The sequence below is a fragment of the Schistosoma mansoni genome, chromosome 1 (assembly GCF_000237925.1).
Source record: "Schistosoma mansoni strain Puerto Rico chromosome 1, complete genome".
NCBI classification, from domain to species: Eukaryota; Metazoa; Platyhelminthes; class Trematoda; order Strigeidida; family Schistosomatidae; genus Schistosoma; species Schistosoma mansoni.
In genome coordinates, this window is record NC_031495.1 from 36665230 (window position 1) to 36675883 (window position 10654).

The following is a 10654-nucleotide window of genomic DNA, read 5'->3' on the forward strand; positions in this document are numbered from 1 at the left end:
TTCATTCACTAGTTAGATTGTGAGTATGATACTTAATTACTTACTCCTGTTACTCCTCATGGAGCAGCATATGCCGCCCAAATGGGTTCTCCATTGAACTCTGTCCTCGGCTATCCTCTCCAGTTGCTATTCATTCTTTTAATATCTTCTAATTACCGACGCAATTTGTTCTTTGACCTTCCTCTTTTCTGTTTCCCTTCACGATTCCAAATTAGCGCTTGCTTCGTGATGCAGTTTGATGATTTTCGTAATATATTCACCATACACTGCTAACGTCTTTTTCTAATTTCCTCTTCAACTGGAACCTGGTTTGTTCTTTCACGCAGTAGGCTGTTGCTGATGGTATGTGTATGGGATAGAAGGGCCAGGTCATCTGCAAAGTTCGAATCGTCTAGTTGCATTCAAGCTGTCCATTTTATTCCGTACTTCCCCTCAGTTTTAGAGGTCTTCATGATCCAGTTAACCACCAGAAGAAAAAGAAAGAGGGAGAGTAGGCAGCCTTGTCTGAGTCCGATCCTCACTTGGATTGCATCCGTCAGCTGTCCCCCATGCAGGACTTTGCCCTGTAGTCTGTCGTATGAATTCCGTATGATGTTGACGATCTTCCCAACTACTCACTCCATAGTGTCGAAAAAGATTCTCTGAGGTACTCCTGTCTACACTGTCAAACGCCTTCCCATAGTCAAGGAAGTTGATGTTCAGTAACGAGTCCCATCCAATTGATTGATTAAAAATGGCTAAACTCATGAGTCGGCGGTTCCGTCCTAGTATGAGATTCCTCAGACGTCCAGGTTTCCCATGATGGTCTAACATTAACCGGCTCGTTAATTCAACTATTAAATTACAACAATCTCCACAAAAACCACCAATGTGATAATGATCAACAATGATCTGTTCTGTCGCGATTTTGTCTGTGAACGATAGATTCTTACGGAATCCAGCCTGTCGGTCTCGAAGTTTGGCGTCTACTGAATCTTTCGTCTAGTTCAAGAACACTGTTGAATTCTTTTCACGGAACCGATAGCAGTGTGATGTCTCCGTAGTTCTTACACTTCCTCAGATTTCCTTTCTTTGATATATCAATGAAGTTTCCTTCTTTTCAGTCTGTCAGTGGCATTTGTTCTTCCTCCCAAATCTTTCTCAACAGAATGTGGATCATGTTTGCAGTTAATTCTATGTCTGACCTCAGTGCTTCGGCTGGTATATTATCAGTTCCTGATGCCTTCCCACTTTTGTTGCAGCTCAGAACCTCCTGACACGTTGAAGTTAGTGCTTCTTTGACCCCTTTCTAGCTGTTATCCATGGTAGCTTCCTCATTTTTGAGTAGATATCGTAGGGCTTGGAACCTGTTGTTGACAGTTATCTTGAATTCGTTGAGTTTGTCAATATTTCAAGGGAAGACTATAATGAAACTTTGCACTGTTGATTCTCCAGCTGTCAAATGCTTCTTTAGATGCAATTTCATCTTGTCAACCACCAGGCAGATGGTGATCTGAAGTTATATCAAATCCTCTACCTCTTGGTTCCCATGTCTTCCATTGACCTTGTGAATTTTCCACTGATGCAAATATGATCAATCTGGTTCTGTGTAGTGTGATCCGTCGAGATCCATGTAGATTTGTGTATGTGTTTGTTTGTGAATATTGTGCCACCTATAACCATCTTGTTGAATACACATACATTTGCAAATTTCTCACCATTCTCGTTCTTTTCTCCCAGTCATTTCATGTCGTCCCATGATATCTTCATACCCGATGTTGTACACTCTGACTTTGAAGTTTAGATCTCCCATCAGGATGGTGAGTTCCTTTCCTGGGTATTATTCTGTGATCGATTGTAGCCTCTCATACAACTGGTATTTATCATCATCACTACTATAATCGGTGGATGTATAATGTTATATCCCCCGGTGAATTACGAATGGTAACTTTTAGGTCTATTTATGGATCAATGTAATATGCCTATTTCCTATTGTATAGTTGTTAAATAACTGACATAATCGTATTCGTGCTCCTCTTATCATAACCTTTATTTTGACCTTTAAACTATTATTATTGATTACTCTCCCCCTATCCACAGCCACATTGGCCAATTATTGTACAAATGTTATTTTTCTATTTTTTGGTATAATGTGGTCTGTTTGGTTAGTATATAAACCCAGTATGCTTGTGAATAATGATTCATATTGCCGAGGCTGTTATCTGTGTTCTGGACTTAACGGGCTGGGCTAGGCAGATAGGAAGGACCGAATAGCACCCAAGACTGCTCGTACGATTTCAAGTATCATTTGCGTCTGATCAACAAAATCCACTACCTCTCTAATTGCACATTCATATATATCACGAGTCCATACGTTACAACATATAACATTGAATAACATTCATTGTGATTCCCTTCTTCTTCTTATTCTTTGTTTTGAAGAATACTTTGATGATCCTGGATCCATGAGATTCCCATTCTATAAGTGCATTACGTGCATCTTTGGACAGCATCAGAGAAACTCTATGAATGTGTAGAGCATTTTCTTCTTAGTTACCAGAATACAGAAGCATCTCTCACTAACCTATCCTTTTCTGTCCAGTTTGAATCCATCGGGTTTCACTGATTCTGAGGACCATCAAGTTGTATCTCTTCATTTTTGCAGTCATTTGGTTGGTCCTACAGGTCTACTACATTGTCTGAACATTCCATGTATTCATAATAAAATTGTTGCTCTGGTTGTTAGAAGGAATATCAGACTTGTGGCTTCCGAAGAATCTCGGCTTTCACCATGAGGCGTCATAAATCTTCTTAGTGAAGATGCTTCAACCCCGAGTGCAGAGCCTAAACGGTTTAAATTGTTTATTCTGGTTAGCGTTTTTTTAACAAGGCTGTTTTTTAAGGGATCGAGTTGGTAACCCCACACCTAACCTTCCTCCTTTACCCGGGCTTAGGACTAGCAGTAACCCTGAAAGACTACTGGCAGCGTTGTTGTGAGTGCGTACTACTAAGGAATTTGAAATTGGGGAATGACAGTTGTTTAGTACTTTATGGCTTAAACAGCTGACTACATTTTACAATTAAAACTCTCTTTAAACTTAATATTTTACATCAAGAACGGACAGTTGTTTCATCCCAGTATGGGGCTCGTCAGGAGTGCTCTTCCACGACGACCAGTATGTCACCGGAAACTTTTATATCAGAGATCTCAGTTGAACGCATATATGGATAATATGACGTAAATTCAAAATGACTGACGAGTAAAGCCATTACTTTTAACCTTATTGACTCTATTGTTAATGGTTCTTCAAGTGTAGTTCTTTAAGTACTTCTAGGGGATCACGAAATGACAGATTTTATAACTGTATACTATACTGGATAAATTACGAAACAAATAAAACATGCAATATCATTCCTCTATTTAACAATTTACTTAGCTAATATTTACAAAAAATTTATTAAATTAGATTAAATGAAGTATGTGGTAGTGGTAATTATCAAACGATTATTACATGTAAAAAAGAAATGTTATTCTGAAATGCATCATAATTGTTTATTTAAGAAGTTTTTATTTACAATGGTAAAGTTAAATAAAAGAAAAATAGATCTAGATGAACTATTCAAATAGTTTACACAATTAACTATTAACTGTATACAAACGTATGAATTAAGCATTTAAAATAAACTTGGTTCATAGATTATGTCCTGGTTTTGAATCTCGCGAGACGGGATCATGGATGCGCACTGCTGAGGAGTCCCACAATAGGGTGAAACGGTCGTCCAGTGCTTCCACGTTTTCCATGGTGGTCTAGCTTCAATTGACTCATGATTTCAACTATATAAAAAAAATTTGTTGAAATTTTGTTTGTAGGATCAATCAGTTATTAAAATAATATAAGAAAACTTTACAAATTCAAATGTAAATACACAATGGGATATAAGTTTAAAACTAATCTTGAGTGGTAAATCAGTGATTCACAAAAATACACTGTGTACTACTCACACTTTTTATCAGCATAAACTTGTCTGATGACCTTCTTTGTACTTGGTTAACTTCATAAATCTATTTATATATGTTTTCGAACTTTCATTGACTGTTCTACTTAGTTGTCTGAATAATTTTTTTTCTATATGGATTAAATGACAATTCATTCTTTGCAATTAGATTTTTCAGCTTATGGACACGATGTACCGTACCACTAAAAGCATCCAATTATGTTACAAATCTTTTCCACTATTTCAAAAAATTAGTTTCCTATAAATGAAGATGGTCACAGAAATTGTAACCATATAACTATGCTGAAGATATGAAATCTCTGAGAAACGATTATGAGATGTCAATAATTATCCTCTAAACCTTAAAAAAACTAAAAAAGTGACCCAGGACACTTTCTAGTTGACTAACGTTTTCGTTTATTTATTTATCTGCACAAATAACTACTACTTTTGGCATAGTTTGTACACATTTCCAGGATTAGAAGTTAGTTCACAAAGATACAGATAATCCTGAAATACAATTTCTATCATGTAACGATATTCTGACTTGGTAACAATCAAATCGTTTTTAGTGTTAGAAGTTAAGAAGTCAGTCAACAAATTAGCACATTAAACGTTTAGTTTTCAATTACAGTGAAAGTAACATTCGAATTAGTGTTTACAAACTAAATAGAATATATTGTCATTTGAAACTCATCTAAAGATCTGATTCTCATTATGCTAGTATAGTAAAATATAATTTTTTATAATCCTGAGGAATTAACTGAAAGTACACTTTGCTCCAGTTTGATCTTTTTAATATTTATATTATTCTAGCGTCTTTCTTGATAATTTTATGACACTGTGTTTATGTGATATGGGAAGTTGAACTAACACTTATATCTACCACGTTCTACGTTTTTTATGACTCACTGGTTAATTGACCAAATAATGAGGTCTGTCATTATATCCCAATTCCTTTAATAATATTACTATTTGTAACACTACTCATAGGAGCATTGAAAATAGTAATATCTTACTTATTATTTCGGGTCACGACATTTTTATTGGATCAGTAGTCAACTGCTATTGAAACTCCAGTGTCATTTCAAACAATTAATCTATAGCAATGAATTATTGCATGAAGAAAGACTACATTAACACCGTTGAATGCCATCTCAGTGGTTTGGAGACTAAGCATTTACGTGCAGGATCGAATGTCACGGGTTCGAGTCCCATGAGGGGGTTGTGGATTCTCACTTCTGAGGCGTCCCGCGCTGGGACGAAACGGCCATCAGGTTACTGAAAAAAATATACTTGCTATTGGATAACAGTTGAGTTTTTAATGTTAATATTCTTTTAACTGTCATTATCTTTCTAGACAACTTTGCGAGTATAAACATTTTACAATGAAGTCATAGTATTCGGTTACTAGAATAAATGATAAGTTTACTTGATAATAAAGTTTTTTACACAAATTGAATTTCACGCCCATACAATTATTACTAATAAAGCATAAGTGAGCGAGAACCAAGCACACACCTGATATATATATATATATATATATATATATATATATATATATATGCTGTATAAACAGAAGAAAATATTGTTAAACTTGATTCCAATAGGCTATTTTAATGGGATAAAATGGACAACAAACACTCTGGTTATCAGCATTGACAGAAACACTCAGAAAAAAAATAAAAATGATGAAATAACCTTTGACATATAACCCTAAATCATATCAAGGTGAATAATAATAGTAATAATAATCTGAGATAAGTAGGTTATCACATTGTTTATTAAAGGTCAGTAATCATTGAAACAATGATAATTCACACTTAATTATCCTTAAAATAATTTTTCTTATCTATTTGATAGTATAAGACAAAAATATAAATCCTAGTCAAATAAGTTACTATTATGTTTTTATGTTTTTCTGTTTACTATTATGTTTTTGTCAGTGGACTATTTTATTTACTAAAATAGGAGAAACGTTTGTTTTCTCCCTCTCCCTTTTAAAAATATCAACTAAATACAAACTGACTAATAAGTTTAATTTTATACAGTTAAGATCACGAGTCAATTGAAGCTAAACCACCATGGAAAACCTGGAAGCACTGGATGGCTGTTTCGTCCTATCGTGGGACTCATCAGCAGCGCGCATCCACGATCCCGCATCGCGAGCGAGATTCCAACCCAGGACCTACCAGCCTCGCGCGTGAGCACTTAACCGATAGACCACTGAGCCGGCATCCAACGGTGTTAATATCTAACCTCAACCAATCCACGAAATCTGATAATAAGTTTAAATAGTCTTTTTTGTATATTAAAAATTCTATAATCTTCTAGTCGATTATATCACATGTCTGACATTTTGTAGTTTTGTTTCTCTTCATTTATATCAAATAAAATATAATTTTTATATCTAAATGCAATTTCAATCATTCAATGCTAAATAAGCTGAAGAATGGTTAGAAGCTATCAGATACCAACACAGTTGTTTTGTTCTATTCTAAAACTCTTCAGTAGTATACATTTAAGGTCCTTCTTGAGATCAGAATCATGTTGTCATGCTCTCGTGATATGTAACCAGTAACAGTTTTATAATGTATGTACGAAAACTTACATAGTTTGATAATTACCTTAAATAACAACCAACACCAAATAAGACAACAACTCAAATCAAAAAAGTAATGGGTAGTTAAATTTACTTGGTATTGTTTACCTGAGGCTATGAGGGCTCAGTAGCTAAGTGAGTAACGCGATGGCGTTTGAAGCGAATGGCACTGGGTTAGAGTCCCAGAGTGAACATCAACTCTGAGACGCAGGTAATTAGTGTTGGTATAAGATATCAGTAAATTTTATACCGATGAAACGTATTCAAAATTTATGGTGGATGATTTCATGAATAGACTAAACGGCCAAACATAAGTTAAAGAGATGTTGGAAGTTACAGAGACTTGACTAACTATTTTATCGAACTTTTGGCCACGTCAATGGTGTACACCTATGACCACATAATTATTTCATTATAACTAATGAATTTTCATGTTATTTATTAACATATTTTTTTCCAATGGGATAGATAAGTTAATGATTATAACTACATCGGCAATTATATTCATTTTTGTTTACATTAGGCTCATATTCAGTTATTATGTATTGTGCTAACATACTTGTAGTCACTTTTTGGGCCCATACACAAGCATGCAATTACGTAAATTAAATTATCGAAGCAAAATATATCAACATTAATTGTATCCCTTTAAAAAAAGGACTATCCTTTCTACTCTGTGAATTTTAAACTGATTTAATTCCGTTCATAATTAATTCATTGACCTCTTCATAAGACAATGGAAGATTATAGAATATTAGTATAAAAGACTTTCAATTTAAAAATTCACAGGCAGGATAATCTGTCTTTCATATAACAAAAGAACAACGGTATTATATGTGTTTTAAAGATTGAATGCTAGACTGTAATAGATCGTGGTGAATAAACCGATTATAAAATTATACTATAAACAACCCCGTGATGATTAATGTCTGTTCTTTTCAAAAAGATATTACAATAGAAAGACACATGCATACATATTTACATGGACCTGGACATTTGTCTTTTCTGTTAATGGCGAAAACATTGAACCAGTTGTGATAGGTATGTGCAAAATTCTGTATAAATTTCCTTTCTTTAATTACAAATAAAAATAAAGGCGTGGTAGAGTTCACATTACCTTGAAAACAACTAAACAAATTAACTTAATAGATATCTACCATTTCTAATGCTTTTAAAGATAATTTACAGTTGAATTTAAATTTAAAAGTGATTTATTTGTTAACCTCACTTTAAATAATGAATAGGTGACTACTTTTGATATATGGGGTTACTGTTATCACGACTTATATGATCAATGGTATAATCAAAGTAAACAAATATGTATATAATGAGTTATAGCTTACCTCATAATGCACTCTAACGGTCTCTATAAAGTGTCCTATACACCACCATACTTTCTCTTAATTTCCTCTTCTTCTAGCAGCTGAATTGTCCACTCACATAATACATTATTGGTGGTGTATGGTCAATGGATCTGGAGTATCTCATGTTGACATATATTGATAAATACTGGTAGTTTTTGGTGATGGTGGCAATAGTTCTCCACCTAGTTCCAACCTTGCATGATGAAACTGTTTTACGTTAGAATTGAGAATTCTGACTTTCATCCTAGTTGACTGTTATTCTCACTTCTACTTATTCTTCAAGTGCAGGAATGTTACCATTGCTTTGCCAATCCGTGCCCTCACACCTGCATCAAAACTTCCTTATCTGTCAGTGATCCTCACCATATACGTGGGAGCTCTCACATCTTCCAGAACTTCACCATCATAAAGCCTGATTTAGTTGGTGCTCACTGTGTTAGACTTCATGATCTTGCCTTTTCTGATGGAATGTTGAGACATGCTTCTGTGGAGGCATCTGTGAGTTTCCTTCTATGCACATATTTTGAATTCAGTCACTCGTGGGGGTTCCATATGATGGTGGGAGAAATGTCATCAGGTATGCTGTAGTGTCGGATAAGATTCTTTGCACGCTATCGAATGCTTTCCTACATTCAAGGAAGTCGATATCTAGTGGTGAGTTGCATGCAACTGATTATTCAAGTGTGATCCATAATGTAGTAGATTGGTCAGTACACGATCTGTCCTTGAGAAATCGGCTTGCTGATCTCAAAAATGGACAACTACTCAATCTTTCATTCGGTTGAGCAACACTCTGTTGAAAACATTTTCTGATCTCACTTCCTCTAGATCTTGATGTGGTATCACTCGTTCCAATCTGCTGATACTTGTTATTCCTCCCATATCATTCTGAAGAGAATGTGCAACATCTTTGCAGTTACCTGTCTACATCCGAATTCAAGGCATCATCTGGTATGCTGTCTGGTGACCGTGCTTCATTCTTCCTTATGTATACATTGGTTTCGTCTCTTTATCTATTGCTGGTGTGGTGATATGTATGAAGATATTTATGTATGCCATTTCGATGTCCAGTGAGTTCAGTAAGTCTGGTCTAATCGGGAGCTCTTCACAATGTTTTACCCATCTGCTCTACTGTTCTTGACTGTTCGTGATTGATTTGCCTTCTCTGTTGATGACTGGCTGCTCTGATTTATCATATTTTCTTGCTGAGTTCTTGATTGTGAAGTATATTCCTCTCACATGTCATTCACTCTCAACTTTCTCTAATGTTGTTGTCGTCGTCAGATTTTCTACATATTTGAACTTGTCAGTTCTAGTGTTTTTCTTCAGCAGTTTGATTGCTTCCGTATATTGACCCAGTGTGTTATCTTGATGTGCCTTTACTTGGCTGTTATTGACTGATGTCTTGTTGTTTTTCATTTTTCAATGTCGTCCAGAGTGTCTGCAGAGATGCACTGTTTATGTTGGTGGTAGTTGTGACCCAGGATCTAGTTGCTTCCCATAATGGTTTCCTCTTCTTCTGGTAGATCTTGTAGGGATTATAATTTATTTTTGAAGAGTATCTTGAAATAACTGATTATATTAGCTTATTGAAATAAAGCTGTAATAAACTTTTTAATACTGCATTTCCGAGTATTCAAACCTTCTTCAACCTCCTTTCTAACTTGGCCATTAAGAGATGGTGATATTAGGCTTTTTCAAATCCTCTCTTTGTTCTAACGTCTTATATAGACCATCTAAACTTCTTATTGATACACATGTGATCGATCAGGTTTGCTGTAGTGTGGTATAGAGAAACTAATTTAGCTTTAACCGTATTTGTGACGGAAAACTGTGACACTTATAACGACTTTGTTGAAGGTACATATATTTCCTATTTTCTCCAATCTCGTCTTTCTTTCCATTTCATGTTTACGCATTATATCTTCATACCCGGTGTTGTCTATCCAAACGTTAGCCTTCAATTCATGTCTTTTTCTAGGCGGTTCTCTACAATACACTGCAGTTTCTTATAAAGCGAAACTTGATCATTTTCGTGACTGAACTCCATTGGTTGCAGTTTATCACTAGAATTCCAGGAATCACATCTTGAAGTTAGTCACTTGTAAGGACATGATTATTATCCATTCCGGGTGGATTGTGAAGATTTTAGATTCTCCGTTTCATCGAATTTATCTACTATATGTGAATAATGTTCATTAATTTATGTTGAAAATGTCGCGAGGAGTAATAACACCATACTGAAAATCAGTTTCTTTTTTGTTTTTAAAGCTGATGTCCATTTAATAATTTTAAAAGGTCCAAAAATAACATCTCAGTAAAAATTATTATGTAGCGTAACTATTATTACCATAGAAAAGTAAAATTACAGGCTTTCATAGTGTCAGAACAAATTCTGCTTTAGCGTTCGTTATTTTTTATTCACTACAGTAATATAATATAAACTGATTTGCTTATTTATTTGTAAAATGAACATGAGTTTTATGTTAGAAAGATCAAAAGAACTGTTCAGCATTACTAGCAATAATAGTAACTTCTATTTATGTAATCAAAACTCCACATAAACAACCACTATTACAGTAATCATTATCACTTTCAATGGATGATTCTACCGAAATACCTGTGTATGTAAACACACACACACACACGCAAAAACACAGAAAATATAGGAGTTTATTTTTAGATGTATCATTTTTATCTCAATTTTAATTTT